General features: G+C 44.0%; 11 non-coding genes across 11 annotated transcripts; all 11 read left to right on the plus strand.

The window, feature by feature from the left end:
- The first annotated feature begins 547 nt into the window (after positions 1 to 547).
- TRNAG-UCC (transfer RNA glycine (anticodon UCC)) lies at positions 548 to 619 on the plus strand. The gene has a single exon. It is a non-coding gene; the product is annotated as a tRNA-Gly (tRNA).
- A 1,501-nt stretch (positions 620 to 2,120) lies between these two features.
- On the plus strand, positions 2,121 to 2,192 carry TRNAG-UCC (transfer RNA glycine (anticodon UCC)). The gene has a single exon. It is a non-coding gene; the product is annotated as a tRNA-Gly (tRNA).
- Positions 2,193 to 3,091: 899 nt separating this feature from the next.
- On the plus strand, positions 3,092 to 3,163 carry TRNAG-UCC (transfer RNA glycine (anticodon UCC)). The gene has a single exon. It is a non-coding gene; the product is annotated as a tRNA-Gly (tRNA).
- A 1,500-nt stretch (positions 3,164 to 4,663) lies between these two features.
- TRNAG-UCC (transfer RNA glycine (anticodon UCC)) lies at positions 4,664 to 4,735 on the plus strand. The gene has a single exon. It is a non-coding gene; the product is annotated as a tRNA-Gly (tRNA).
- A 628-nt stretch (positions 4,736 to 5,363) lies between these two features.
- Positions 5,364 to 5,435, plus strand: TRNAT-CGU (transfer RNA threonine (anticodon CGU)). Its single transcript has one exon. It is a non-coding gene; the product is annotated as a tRNA-Thr (tRNA).
- A 199-nt stretch (positions 5,436 to 5,634) lies between these two features.
- On the plus strand, positions 5,635 to 5,706 carry TRNAG-UCC (transfer RNA glycine (anticodon UCC)). Its single transcript has one exon. It is a non-coding gene; the product is annotated as a tRNA-Gly (tRNA).
- A 1,512-nt stretch (positions 5,707 to 7,218) lies between these two features.
- TRNAG-UCC (transfer RNA glycine (anticodon UCC)) lies at positions 7,219 to 7,290 on the plus strand. Its single transcript has one exon. It is a non-coding gene; the product is annotated as a tRNA-Gly (tRNA).
- An 899-nt stretch (positions 7,291 to 8,189) lies between these two features.
- On the plus strand, positions 8,190 to 8,261 carry TRNAG-UCC (transfer RNA glycine (anticodon UCC)). The gene has a single exon. It is a non-coding gene; the product is annotated as a tRNA-Gly (tRNA).
- Positions 8,262 to 9,772: 1,511 nt separating this feature from the next.
- On the plus strand, positions 9,773 to 9,844 carry TRNAG-UCC (transfer RNA glycine (anticodon UCC)). Its single transcript has one exon. It is a non-coding gene; the product is annotated as a tRNA-Gly (tRNA).
- Positions 9,845 to 10,743: 899 nt separating this feature from the next.
- On the plus strand, positions 10,744 to 10,815 carry TRNAG-UCC (transfer RNA glycine (anticodon UCC)). The gene has a single exon. It is a non-coding gene; the product is annotated as a tRNA-Gly (tRNA).
- Positions 10,816 to 13,298: 2,483 nt separating this feature from the next.
- Positions 13,299 to 13,370, plus strand: TRNAG-UCC (transfer RNA glycine (anticodon UCC)). The gene has a single exon. It is a non-coding gene; the product is annotated as a tRNA-Gly (tRNA).
- Positions 13,371 to 14,835: the final 1,465 nt, after the last annotated feature.

Below are 14,835 nucleotides of genomic sequence, written 5' to 3' on the forward strand. Positions count from 1 at the left end.
GTCACTAACATTTTGGGCATACTTGTGCTCTCACCTGAATGTAGCGCCACCTTGTAGCCATCGGAGGTAATTGCAGCTCACAAAATGTTTCATAAGAGGGCAAGTTGAGAGGAATCCAAGAGGCAGATGTCCATAGAAAGAGCCTCTGACTACAGCAGGAAGGTTGGATGCTTCAAATTTGCATAGTTTCCTGTCCAACGTCCTCTCACGTCCCGAACGCCCACGTCACTCCACTGAATGCTCCTCATCTGCATAAAGAGAACACTTTCACAGAGGAGCAGAGTGGCGCAGCGGAAGCGTGCTGGGCCCATAACCCAGAGGTCGATGGATCGAAACCATCCTCTGCTAAATTTGCTTTATTTTCCTTCCAAGGACCAAGCTGTCATTTCCACGCTGCCAGAAAGGAAAAGCGCAAGCTTGCGCCAGCTATGTGAGAAAAGACTTCTCAACTATCTGTGTCTGCTGAAATACAAGAGAGGGATCGTCAAAGGATCCACCCTTTACTTTGAAAGTAAAGAGACACAATAATAAGCATAAATGACAGAGGGCGTTGGTGGTATAGTGGTGAGCATAGCTGCCTTCCAAGCAGTTGACCCGGGTTCGATTCCCGGCCAACGCAGTGCAAATACTTATGTATTCTGCAAGCAGGATATATTTTAGTTCAACATGTCACAAAATGGAAATATCATGAACAGATTAATCAGCCATATATATAGAAATTAAAAAATACGTAGGCAAACATCTCAATCGCCCCTTCTGCTATATTCATTGTCCTAATATATGATAAGTTTCATAAAGCAGAGTCGCCATTCACATGTGCTGGTAATAAATATGTTATTTTGGGCAGGCAATGAAAGGGCTGAGGCCCGACCAGACTTTATACCTCCAGCATCTCTATGTTAAAAAGCATTTCTAGGCAATTTCTAGCCTCTGAAAAAAATATGCAAGACCCACCGATAAATCTGGCCAAAGTCCGTAACATTTTTGCATACTTGTGCTCTGACCTGAATGTAGCGCCACCTCGTAGCTGTCGAAGGTAACTGCAGCTCACAAAATGTTTTATCAGAAGGCAAGTTGAGAGGAATCCAAGAGGCAGATGTCCATGGAAAGAACCTCTCACTGCAGCAGGAAGGTTGGATGCTTGAAATTTGCATAGTTTCCTGTCCAACGTCCAGAACGCTCCCAAACGCTCAAAAGCCTCGCCCTCACCGGGTAGATCTCTGGCTCCCAGGTAAAGCCAAATCCTGAGCATGTTAGCGCTAGTATCACAGAGAGAGATATAGAGGGTTCAAGAGCTGCTGTCTTGATAAATGTTTGAAACGGCTAGTGCCTGAGAGTGTCTGGCTTTCAGTTATGACTGATTGTGAGAGGGGAAGATTAAGTTTTTCTGCACCCAGCATGCCTTGCGATATACTTAGGCAAATGAGGTGAGAGCCCGACCAATCCCACTCTACTCTGCTGAATGCTCCTTATTTGCATAAAGAGAACACTTTCACAACGGAGCAGAGTGGCGCAGCGGAAGCGTGCTGGGCCCATAACCCAGAGGTCGATGGATCGAAACCATCCTCTGCTAATTTTGCTTGATTTTTCTTCCAAGGACCAAGCTGTCATTCCCAGGCTGCCAGCAAGTAAAAGCGCAAGCTTTTGCCAGCTATGTGAGAAAAGACTTCTCAACTATCTGTGTCTGCTGAAATACAAGAGAGGGATCGTAAAAGGATCCACCCTGTACTTTGAAAGTAAAGACACACAATAATAAGCATAAATGACTGGTGGGACCTTCAAACACTTTTCTGGGCATGCTTTGAATTTCATTCTTCCCTTTTAGTTGTGCTATTATCTATCTCCTGGGCATTTCCTGGAATGTTCTCTCTTTCTCTTCCCTGCTTTGCTTCCCATGCTGCATCTATATGTTCATATCTATTATTTGTACTACTGCTTTCCATTCTTCTCTTCCGCACAGCTTTGACCTTGGTTTCAGTCCCAGTTCCTTACCCTCTGCTAAAAACTTTCTACTGCTTTTCATGTTGGTATCTAAACCAAATGCACAGTTGAAGCTGGTGCAAGATAGACATTGCACTCAGGGTCGTAATGTTTAGAACCGAGAGCATACAGATCATAGGGCGTTGGTGGTATAGTGGTGAGCATAGCTGCCTTCCAAGCAGTTGACCTGGGTTCGATTCCCGGCCAACGCAGTACAAATACTTATATATTCTGCAAGCTGGATATATTTTAATGCAATATGTCACAAAATGGAAATATCATGAACAGATTAATCAGCCAGATATAAAAAAATAAACAAATACGTAGGCAAACATCTCGATCGCCCCTTCTGCTATATTCATTGCCCTAATATATGATAAGTTCCATAAAGCAGAGTCACCACTCACATGTGCTGGTAATAAATATGTTACAGTGGGCAGACAATGAAAGGGCTGAGGCCCGACCAGACATTATAACTCCAGCATCTCTATGTTAAAAAGCATTTCTAGGCAATATCTAGCCTCTGAAAAAAATATGCAAGATCCACCGATAAATCTGGCAAAAGTCACTAACATTTTGGGCATACTTGTGCTCTCACCTGAATGTAGCGCCACCTTGTAGCCATCGGAGGTAATTGCAGCTCACAAAATGTTTCATAAGAGGGCAAGTTGAGAGGAATCCAAGAGGCAGATGTCCATAGAAAGAGCCTCTGACTACAGCAGGAAGGTTGGATGCTTCAAATTTGCATAGTTTCCTGTCCAACGTCCTCTCACGTCCCGAACGCCCACGTCACTCCACTGAATGCTCCTCATCTGCATAAAGAGAACACTTTCACAGAGGAGCAGAGTGGCGCAGCGGAAGCGTGCTGGGCCCATAACCCAGAGGTCGATGGATCGAAACCATCCTCTGCTAAATTTGCTTTATTTTCCTTCCACGGACCAAGCTGTCATTTCCACGCTGCCAGAAAGGAAAAGCGCAAGCTTGCGCCAGCTATGTGAGAAAAGACTTCTCAACTATCTGTGTCTGCTGAAATACAAGAGAGGGATCGTCAAAGGATCCACCCTTTACTTTGAAAGTAAAGAGACACAATAATAAGCATAAATGACAGAGGGCGTTGGTGGTATAGTGGTGAGCATAGCTGCCTTCCAAGCAGTTGACCCGGGTTCGATTCCCGGCCAACGCAGTGCAAATACTTATGTATTCTGCAAGCAGGATATATTTTAGTTCAACATGTCACAAAATGGAAATATCATGAACAGATTAATCAGCCATATATATAGAAATTAAAAAATACGTAGGCAAACATCTCAATCGCCCCTTCTGCTATATTCATTGTCCTAATATATGATAAGTTTCATAAAGCAGAGTCGCCATTCACATGTGCTGGTAATAAATATGTTATTTTGGGCAGGCAATGAAAGGGCTGAGGCCCGACCAGACATTATACCTCCAGCATCTCTATGTTAAAAAGCATTTCTAGGCAATTTCTAGCCTCTGAAAAAAATATGCAAGACCCACCGATAAATCTGGCCAAAGTCCCTAACATTTTTGCATACTTGTGCTCTGACCTGAATGTAGCGCCACCTCGTAGCTGTCGAAGGTAACTGCAGCTCACAAAATGTTTTATCAGAAGGCAAGTTGAGAGGAATCCAAGAGGCAGATGTCCATGGAAAGAGCCTCTCACTGCAGCAGGAAGGTTGGATGCTTGAAAATTGCATAGTTTCCTGTCCAACGTCCACAACGCTCCCAAACGCTCAAAAGCCTCGCCCTCACCGGGTAGATCTCTGGCTCCCAGGTAAAGCCAAATCCTGAGCATGTTAGCGCTAGTATCACAGAGAGAGATATAGAGGGTTCAAGAGCTGCTGTCTTGATAAATGTTTGAAACGGCTAGTGCCTGAGAGTGTCTGGCTTTCAGTTATGACTGATTGTGAGAGGGGAAGATTAAGTTTTTTTGCACCCAGCATGCCTTGCAATATACTTAGGCAAATGAGGTGAGAGCCCGACCAATCCCACTCTACTCTGCTGAATGCTTCTTATTTGCATAAAGAGAACACTTTCACAACGGAGCAGAGTGGCGCAGCGGAAGCGTGCTTGGCCCATAACCCAGAGGTCGATGGATCAAAACCATCCTCTGCTAATTTTGCATGATTTTTCTTCCAAGGACCAAGCTGTCATTCCCAGGCTGCCAGCAAGTAAAAGCGCAAGCTTTTGCCAGCTATGTGAGAAAAGACTTCTCAACTATCTGTGTCTGCTGAAATACAAGAGAGGGATCGTAAAAGGATCCACCCTGTACTTTGAAAGTAAAGACACACAATAATAAGCATAAATGACTGGTGGGACCTTCAAACACTTTTCTGGGCATGCTTTGAATTTCATTCTTCCCTTTTAGTTGTGCTATTATCTATCTCCTGGGCATTTCCTGGAATGTTCTCTCTTTCTCTTCCCTGCTTTGCTTCCCATGCTGCATCTATATGTTCATATCTATTATTTGTACTACTGCTTTCCATTCTTCTCTTCCGCACAGCTTTGACCTTGGTTTCAACCCAGTTCCTTACCCTCTGCTAAAAACTTTCTACTGCTTTTCATGTTGGTATCTAAACCAAATGCACCGTTGAAGCTGGTGCAAGATAGACATTGCACTCAGGGTCGTAATGTTTAGAACCGAGAGCATACAGATCATAGGGCGTTGGTGGTATAGTGGTGAGCATAGCTGCCTTCCAAGCAGTTGACCCGGGTTCGATTCCCGGCCAACGCAGTACAAATACTTATATATTCTGCAAGCTGGATATATTTTAATGCAATATGTCACAAAATGGAAATATCATGAACAGATTAATCAGCCAGATATAAAAAAATAAACAAATACGTAGGCAAACATCTCGATCGCCCCTTCTGCTATATTCATTGCCCTAATATATGATAAGTTCCATAAAGCAGAGTCACCACTCACATGTGCTGGTAATAAATATGTTACAGTGGGCAGACAATGAAAGGGCTGAGGCCCGACCAGACATTATAACTCCAGCATCTCTATGTTAAAAAGCATTTCTAGGCAATATCTAGCCTCTGAAAAAAATATGCAAGATCCACCGATAAATCTGGCAAAAGTCACTAACATTTTGGGCATACTTGTGCTCTCACCTGAATGTAGCGCCACCTTGTAGCCATCGGAGGTAACTGCAGCTCACAAAATGTTTCATAAGAGGGCAAGTTGAGAGGAATCCAAGAGGCAGATGTCCATAGAAAGAGCCTCTGACTACAGCAGGAAGGTTGGATGCTTCAAATTTGCATAGTTTCCTGTCCAACGTCCTCTCACGTCCCGAACGCCCACGTCACTCCACTGAATGCTCCTCATCTGCATAAAGAGAACACTTTCACAGAGGAGCAGAGTGGCGCAGCGGAAGCGTGCTGGGCCCGTAACCCAGAGGTCGATGGATCGAAACCATCCTCTGCTAAATTTGCTTTATTTTCCTTCCAAGGACCAAGCTGTCATTTCCACGCTGCCAGAAAGGAAAAGCGCAAGCTTGCGCCAGCTATGTGAGAAAAGACTTCTCAACTATCTGTGTCTGCTGAAATACAAGAGAGGGATCGTCAAAGGATCCACCCTTTACTTTGAAAGTAAAGAGACACAATAATAAGCATAAATGACAGAGGGCGTTGGTGGTATAGTGGTGAGCATAGCTGCCTTCCAAGCAGTTGACCCGGGTTCGATTCCTGGCCAACGCAGTGCAAATACTTATGTATTCTGCAAGCAGGATATATTTTAGTTCAACATGTCACAAAATGGAAATATCATGAACAGATTAATCAGCCATATATATAGAAATTAAAAAATACGTAGGCAAACATCTCAATCGCCCCTTCTGCTATATTCATTGTCCTAATATATGATAAGTTTCATAAAGCAGAGTCGCCATTCACATGTGCTGGTAATAAATATGTTATTTTGGGCAGGCAATGAAAGGGCTGAGGCCCGACCAGACATTATACCTCCAGCATCTCTATGTTAAAAAGCATTTCTAGGCAATTTCTAGCCTCTGAAAAAAATATGCAAGACCCACCGATAAATCTGGCCAAAGTCCGTAACATTTTTGCATACTTGTGCTCTGACCTGAATGTAGCGCCACCTCGTAGCTGTCGAAGGTAACTGCAGCTCACAAAATGTTTTATCAGAAGGCAAGTTGAGAGGAATCCAAGAGGCAGATGTCCATGGAAAGAGCCTCTCACTGCAGCAGGAAGGTTGGATGCTTGAAATTTGCATAGTTTCCTGTCCAACGTCCACAACGCTCCCAAACGCTCAAAAGCCTCACACCGGGCAAGCCCTCACCGGGTAGATCTCTGGCTCCCAGGTAAAGCCAAATCCTGAGCATGTTAGCGCTAGTATCACAGAGAGAGATATAGAGGGTTCAAGAGCTGCTGTCTTGATAAATGTTTGAAACGGCTAGTGCCTGAGAGTGTCTGGCTTTCAGTTATGACTGATTGTGAGAGGGGAAGATTAAGTTTTTCTGCACCCAGCATGCCTTGCGATATACTTAGGCAAATGAGGTGAGAGCCCGACCAATCCCACTCTACTCTGCTGAATGCTCCTTATTTGCATAAAGAGAACACTTTCACAACGGAGCAGAGTGGCGCAGCGGAAGCGTGCTGGGCCCATAACCCAGAGGTCGATGGATCGAAACCATCCTCTGCTAATTTTGCTTGATTTTTCTTCCAAGGACCAAGCTGTCATTCCCAGGCTGCCAGCAAGTAAAAGCGCAAGCTTTTGCCAGCTATGTGAGAAAAGACTTCTCAACTATCTGTGTCTGCTGAAATACAAGAGAGGGATCGTAAAAGGATCCACCCTGTACTTTGAAAGTAAAGACACACAATAATAAGCATAAATGACTGGTGGGACCTTCAAACACTTTTCTGGGCATGCTTTGAATTTCATTCTTCCCTTTTAGTTGTGCTATTATCTATCTCCTGGGCATTTCCTGGAATGTTCTCTCTTTCTCTTCCCTGCTTTGCTTCCCATGCTGCATCTATATGTTCATATCTATTATTTGTACTACTGCTTTCCATTCTTCTCTTCCGCACAGCTTTGACCTTGGTTTCAATCCCAGTTCCTTACCCTCTGCTAAAAACTTTCTACTGCTTTTCATGTTGGTATCTAAACCAAATGCACCGTTGAAGCTGGTGCAAGATAGACATTGCACTCAGGGTCGTAATGTTTAGAACCGAGAGCATACAGATCATAGGGCGTTGGTGGTATAGTGGTGAGCATAGCTGCCTTCCAAGCAGTTGACCCGGGTTCGATTCCCGGCCAACGCAGTACAAATACTTATATATTCTGCAAGCTGGATATATTTTAATGCAATATGTCACAAAATGGAAATATCATGAACAGATTAATCAGCCAGATATAAAAAAATAAACAAATACGTAGGCAAACATCTCGATCGCCCCTTCTGCTATATTCATTGCCCTAATATATGATAAGTTCCATAAAGCAGAGTCACCACTCACATGTGCTGGTAATAAATATGTTACAGTGGGCAGACAATGAAAGGGCTGAGGCCCGACCAGACATTATAACTCCAGCATCTCTATGTTAAAAAGCATTTCTAGGCAATATCTAGCCTCTGAAAAAAATATGTAAGATCCACCGATAAATCTGGCAAAAGTCACTAACATTTTGGGCATACTTGTGCTCTCACCTGAATGTAGCGCCACCTTGTAGCCATCGGAGGTAACTGCAGCTCACAAAATGTTTCATAAGAGGGCAAGTTGAGAGGAATCCAAGAGGCAGATGTCCATAGAAAGAGCCTCTGACTACAGCAGGAAGGTTGGATGCTTCAAATTTGCATAGTTTCCTGTCCAACGTCCTCTCACGTCCCGAACGCCCACGTCACTCCACTGAATGCTCCTCATCTGCATAAAGAGAACACTTTCACAGAGGAGCAGAGTGGCGCAGCGGAAGCGTGCTGGGCCCATAACCCAGAGGTCGATGGATCGAAACCATCCTCTGCTAAATTTGCTTTATTTTCCTTCCAAGGACCAAGCTGTCATTTCCACGCTGCCAGAAAGGAAAAGCGCAAGCTTGCGCCAGCTATGTGAGAAAAGACTTCTCAACTATCTGTGTCTGCTGAAATACAAGAGAGGGATCGTCAAAGGATCCACCCTTTACTTTGAAAGTAAAGAGACACAATAATAAGCATAAATGACAGAGGGCGTTGGTGGTATAGTGGTGAGCATAGCTGCCTTCCAAGCAGTTGACCCGGGTTCGATTCCCGGCCAACGCAGTGCAAATACTTATGTATTCTGCAAGCAGGATATATTTTAGTTCAACATGTCACAAAATGGAAATATCATGAACAGATTAATCAGCCATATATATAGAAATTAAAAAATACGTAGGCAAACATCTCAATCGCCCCTTCTGCTATATTCATTGTCCTAATATATGATAAGTTTCATAAAGCAGAGTCGCCATTCACATGTGCTGGTAATAAATATGTTATTTTGGGCAGGCAATGAAAGCCTGAGGCCCGACCAGACATTATACCTCCAGCATCTCTATGTTAAAAAGCATTTCTAGGCAATTTCTAGCCTCTGAAAAAAATATGCAAGACCCACCGATAAATCTGGCCAAAGTCCGTAACATTTTTGCATACTTGTGCTCTGACCTGAATGTAGCGCCACCTCGTAGCTGTCGAAGGTAACTGCAGCTCACAAAATGTTTTATCAGAAGGCAAGTTGAGAGGAATCCAAGAGGCAGATGTCCATGGAAAGAGCCTGTCACTGCAGCAGGAAGGTTGGATGCTTGAAATTTGCATAGTTTCCTGTCCAACGTCCACAACGCTCCCAAACGCTCAAAAGCCTCACACCGGGCAAGCCCTCACCGGGTAGATCTCTGGCTCCCAGGTAAAGCCAAATCCTGAGCATGTTAGCGCTAGTATCACAGAGAGAGATATAGAGGGTTCAAGAGCTGCTGTCTTGATAAATGTTTGAAACGGCTAGTGCCTGAGAGTGTCTGGCTTTCAGTTATGACTGATTGTGAGAGGGGAAGATTAAGTTTTTCTGCACCCAGCATGCCTTGCGATATACTTAGGCAAATGAGGTGAGAGCCCGACCAATCCTACTCTACTCTGCTGAATGCTCCTTATTTGCATAAAGAGAACACTTTCACAACAGAGCAGAGTGGCGCAGCGGAAGCGTGCTGGGCCCATAACCCAGAGGTCGATGGATCGAAACCATCCTCTGCTAATTTTGCTTGATTTTTCTTCCAAGGACCAAGCTGTCATTCCCAGGCTGCCAGCAAGTAAAAGCGCAAGCTTTTGCCAGCTATGTGAGAAAAGACTTCTCAACTATCTGTGTCTGCTGAAATACAAGAGAGGGATCGTAAAAGGATCCACCCTGTACTTTGAAAGTAAAGACACACAATAATAAGCATAAATGACTGGTGGGACCTTCAAACACTTTTCTGGGCATGCTTTGAATTTCATTCTTCCCTTTTAGTTGTGCTATTATCTATCTCCTGGGCATTTCCTGGAATGTTCTCTCTTTCTCTTCCCTGCTTTGCTTCCCATGCTGCATCTATATGTTCATATCTATTATTTGTACTACTGCTTTCCATTCTTCTCTTCCGCACAGCTTTGACCTTGGTTTCAATCCCAGTTCCTTACCCTCTGCTAAAAACTTTCTACTGCTTTTCATGTTGGTATCTAAACCAAATGCATCGTTGAAGCTGGTGCAAGATAGACATTGCACTCAGGGTCGTAATGTTTAGATCCGAGAGCATACAGATCATAGGGCGTTGGTGGTATAGTGGTGAGCATAGCTGCCTTCCAAGCAGTTGACCCGGGTTCGATTCCCGGCCAACGCACTACAAATACTTATATATTCTGCAAGCTGGATATATTTTAATGCAATATGTCACAAAATGGAAATATCATGAACAGATTAATCAGCCAGATATAAAAAAATAAACAAATACGTAGGCAAACATCTCGATCGCCCCTTCTGCTATATTCATTGCCCTAATATATGATAAGTTCCATAAAGCAGAGTCACCACTCACATGTGCTGGTAATAAATATGTTACAGTGGGCAGACAATGAAAGGGCTGAGGCCCGACCAGACATTATAACTCCAGCATCTCTATGTTAAAAAGCATTTCTAGGCAATATCTAGCCTCTGAAAAAAATATGCAAGATCCACCGATAAATCTGGCAAAAGTCACTAACATTTTGGGCATACTTGTGCTCTCACCTGAATGTAGCGCCACCTTGTAGCTATCGGAGGTAACTGCAGCTCACAAAATGTTTCATAAGAGGGCAAGTTGAGAGGAATCCAAGAGGCAGATGTCCATAGAAAGAGCCTCTGACTACAGCAGGAAGGTTGGATGCTTCAAATTTGCATAGTTTCCTGTCCAACGTCCTCTCACGTCCCGAACGCCCACGTCACTCCACTGAATGCTCCTCATCTGCATAAAGAGAACACTTTCACAGAGGAGCAGAGTGGCGCAGCGGAAGCGTGCTGGGCCCATAACCCAGAGGTCGATGGATCGAAACCATCCTCTGCTAAATTTGCTTTATTTTCCTTCCAAGGACCAAGCTGTCATTTCCACGCTGCCAGAAAGGAAAAGCGCAAGCTTGCGCCAGCTATGTGAGAAAAGACTTCTCAACTATCTGTGTCTGCTGAAATACAAGAGAGGGATCGTCAAAGGATCCACCCTTTACTTTGAAAGTAAAGAGACACAATAATAAGCATAAATGACAGAGGGCGTTGGTGGTATAGTGGTGAGCATAGCTGCCTTCCAAGCAGTTGACCCGGGTTCGATTCCCGGCCAACGCAGTGCAAATACTTATGTATTCTGCAAGCAGGATATATTTTAGTTCAACATGTCACAAAATGGAAATATCATGAACAGATTAATCAGCCATATATATAGAAATTTAAAAATACGTAGGCAAACATCTCAATCGCCCCTTCTGCTATATTCATTGTCCTAATATATGATAAGTTTCATAAAGCAGAGTCGCCATTCACATGTGCTGGTAATAAATATGTTATTTTGGGCAGGCAATGAAAGGGCTGAGGCCCGACCAGACATTATACCTCCAGCATCTCTATGTTAAAAAGCATTTCTAGGCAATTTCTAGCCTCTGAAAAAAATATGCAAGACCCACCGATAAATCTGGCCAAAGTCCGTAACATTTTTGCATACTTGTGCTCTGACCTGAATGTAGCGCCACCTCGTAGCTGTCGAAGGTAACTGCAGCTCACAAAATGTTTTATCAGAAGGCAAGTTGAGAGGAATCCAAGAGGCAGATGTCCATGGAAAGAGCCTCTCACTGCAGCAGGAAGGTTGGATGCTTGAAATTTGCATAGTTTCCTGTCCAACGTCCACAACGCTCCCAAACGCTCAAAAGCCTCACACCGGGCAAGCCCTCACCGGGTAGATCTCTGGCTCCCAGGTAAAGCCAAATCCTGAGCATGTTAGCGCCAGTATCACAGAGAGAGATATAGAGGGTTCAAGAGCTGCTGTCTTGATAAATGTTTGAAACGGCTAGTGCCTGAGAGTGTCTGGCTTTCAGTTATGACTGATTGTGAGAGGGGAAGATTAAGTTTTTCTGCACCCAGCATGCCTTGCGATATACTTAGGCAAATGAGGTGAGAGCCCGACCAATCCCACTCTACTCTGCTGAATGCTCCTTATTTGCATAAAGAGAACACTTTCACAACGGAGCAGAGTGGCGCAGCGGAAGCGTGCTGGGCCCATAACCCAGAGGTCGATGGATCGAAACCATCCTCTGCTAATTTTGCTTGATTTTTCTTCCAAGGACCAAGCTGTCATTCCCAGGCTGCCAGCAAGTAAAAGCGCAAGCTTTTGCCAGCTATGTGAGAAAAGACTTCTCAACTATCTGTGTCTGCTGAAATACAAGAGAGGGATCGTAAAAGGATCCACCCTGTACTTTGAAAGTAAAGACACACAATAATAAGCATAAATGACTGGTGGGACCTTCAAACACTTTTCTGGGCATGCTTTGAATTTCATTCTTACCTTTTAGTTGTGCTATTATCTATCTCCTGGGCATTTCCTGGAATGTTCTCTCTTTCTCTTCCCTGCTTTGCTTCCCATGCTGCATCTATATGTTCATATCTATTATTTGTACTACTGCTTTCCATTCTTCTCTTCCGCACAGCTTTGACCTTGGTTTCAATCCCAGTTCCTTACCCTCTGCTAAAAACTTTCTACTGCTTTTCATGTTGGTATCTAAACCAAATGCACCGTTGAAGCTGGTGCAAGATAGACATTGCACTCAGGGTCGTAATGTTTAGAACCGAGAGCATACAGATCATAGGGCGTTGGTGGTATAGTGGTGAGCATAGCTGCCTTCCAAGCAGGTGACCCGGGTTCGATTCCCAGCCAACGCAGTACAAATACTTATATATTCTGCAAGCTGGATATATTTTAATGCAATATGTCACAAAATGGAAATATCATGAACAGATTAATCAGCCAGATATAAAAAAATAAACAAATACGTAGGCAAACATCTCGATCGCCCCTTCTGCTATATTCATTGCCCTAATATATGATAAGTTCCATAAAGCAGAGTCACCACTCACATGTGCTGGTAATAAATATGTTACAGTGGGCAGACAATGAAAGGGCTGAGGCCCGACCAGACATTATAACTCCAGCATCTCTATGTTAAAAAGCATTTCTAGGCAATATCTAGCCTCTGAAAAAAATATGCAAGATCCACCGATAAATCTGGCAAAAGTCACTAACATTTTGGGCATACTTGTGCTCTCACCTGAATGTAGCGCCACCTTGTAGCCATCGGAGGTAACTGCAGCTCACAAAATGTTTCATAAGAGGGCAAGTTGAGAGGAATCCAAGAGGCAGATGTCCATAGAAAGAGCCTCTGACTACAGCAGGAAGGTTGGATGCTTCAAATTTGCATAGTTTCCTGTCCAACGTCCTCTCACGTCCCGAACGCCCACGTCACTCCACTGAATGCTCCTCATCTGCATAAAGAGAACACTTTCACAGAGGAGCAGAGTGGCGCAGCGGAAGCGTGCTGGGCCCATAACCCAGAGGTCGATGGATCGAAACCATCCTCTGCTAAATTTGCTTTATTTTCCTTCCAAGGACCAAGCTGTCATTTCCACGCTGCCAGAAAGGAAAAGCGCAAGCTTGCGCCAGCTATGTGAGAAAAGACTTCTCAACTATCTGTGTCTGCTGAAATACAAGAGAGGGATCGTCAAAGGATCCACCCTTTACTTTGAAAGTAAAGAGACACAATAATAAGCATAAATGACAGAGGGCGTTGGTGGTATAGTGGTGAGCATAGCTGCCTTCCAAGCAGTTGACCCGGGTTTGATTCCCGGCCAACGCAGTGCAAATACTTATGTATTCTGCAAGCAGGATATATTTTAGTTCAACATGTCACAAAATGGAAATATCATGAACAGATTAATCAGCCATATATATAGAAATTAAAAAATACGTAGGCAAACATCTCAATCGCCCCTTCTGCTATATTCATTGTCCTAATATATGATAAGTTTCATAAAGCAGAGTCGCCATTCACATGTGCTGGTAATAAATATGTTATTTTGGGCAGGCAATGAAAGGGCTGAGGCCCGACCAGACTTTATACCTCCAGCATCTCTATGTTAAAAAGCATTTCTAGGCAATTTCTAGCCTCTGAAAAAAATATGCAAGACCCACCGATAAATCTGGCCAAAGTCCGTAACATTTTTGCATACTTGTGCTCTGACCTGAATGTAGCGCCACCTCGTAGCTGTCGAAGGTAACTGCAGCTCACAAAACGTTTTATCAGAAGGCAAGTTGAGAGGAATCCAAGAGGCAGATGTCCATGGAAAGAGCCTCTCACTGCAGCAGGAAGGTTGGATGCTTGAAATTTGCATAGTTTCCTGTCCAACGTCCAGAACGCTCCCAAACGCTCAAAAGCCTCGCCCTCACCGGGTAGATCTCTGGCTCCCAGGTAAAGCCAAATCCTGAGCATGTTAGCGCTAGTATCACAGAGAGAGATATAGAGGGTTCAAGAGCTGCTGTCTTGATAAATGTTTGAAACGGCTAGTGCCTGAGAGTGTCTGGCTTTCAGTTATGACTGATTGTGAGAGGGGAAGATTAAGTTTTTCTGCACCCAGCATGCCTTGCGATATACTTAGGCAAATGAGGTGAGAGCCCGACCAATCCCACTCTACTCTGCTGAATGCTCCTTATTTGCATAAAGAGAACACTTTCACAACGGAGCAGAGTGGCGCAGCGGAAGCGTGCTGGGCCCATAACCCAGAGGTCGATGGATCGAAACCATCCTCTGCTAATTTTGCTTGATTTTTCTTCCAAGGACCAAGCTGTCATTCCCAGGCTGCCAGCAAGTAAAAGCGCAAGCTTTTGCCAGCTATGTGAGAAAAGACTTCTCAACTATCTGTGTCTGCTGAAATACAAGAGAGGGATCGTAAAAGGATCCACCCTGTACTTTGAAAGTAAAGACACACAATAATAAGCATAAATGACTGGTGGGACCTTCAAACACTTTTCTGGGCATGCTTTGAATTTCATTCTTCCCTTTTAGTTGTGCTATTATCTATCTCCTGGGCATTTCCTGGAATGTTCTCTCTTTCTCTTCCCTGCTTTGCTTCCCATGCTGCATCTATATGTTCATATCTATTATTTGTACTACTGCTTTCCATTCTTCTCTTCCGCACAGCTTTGACCTTGGTTTCAGTCCCAGTTCCTTACCCTCTGCTAAAAACTTTCTACTGCTTTTCATGTTGGTATCTAAACCAAATGCACCGTTGAAGCTGGTGCAAGATAGACATTGCACTCAGGGT

The sequence above is a fragment of the Lissotriton helveticus genome, chromosome 11, assembly GCF_964261635.1.
Source record: "Lissotriton helveticus chromosome 11, aLisHel1.1, whole genome shotgun sequence".
NCBI lineage: Eukaryota > Metazoa > Chordata > Amphibia > Caudata > Salamandridae > Lissotriton > Lissotriton helveticus.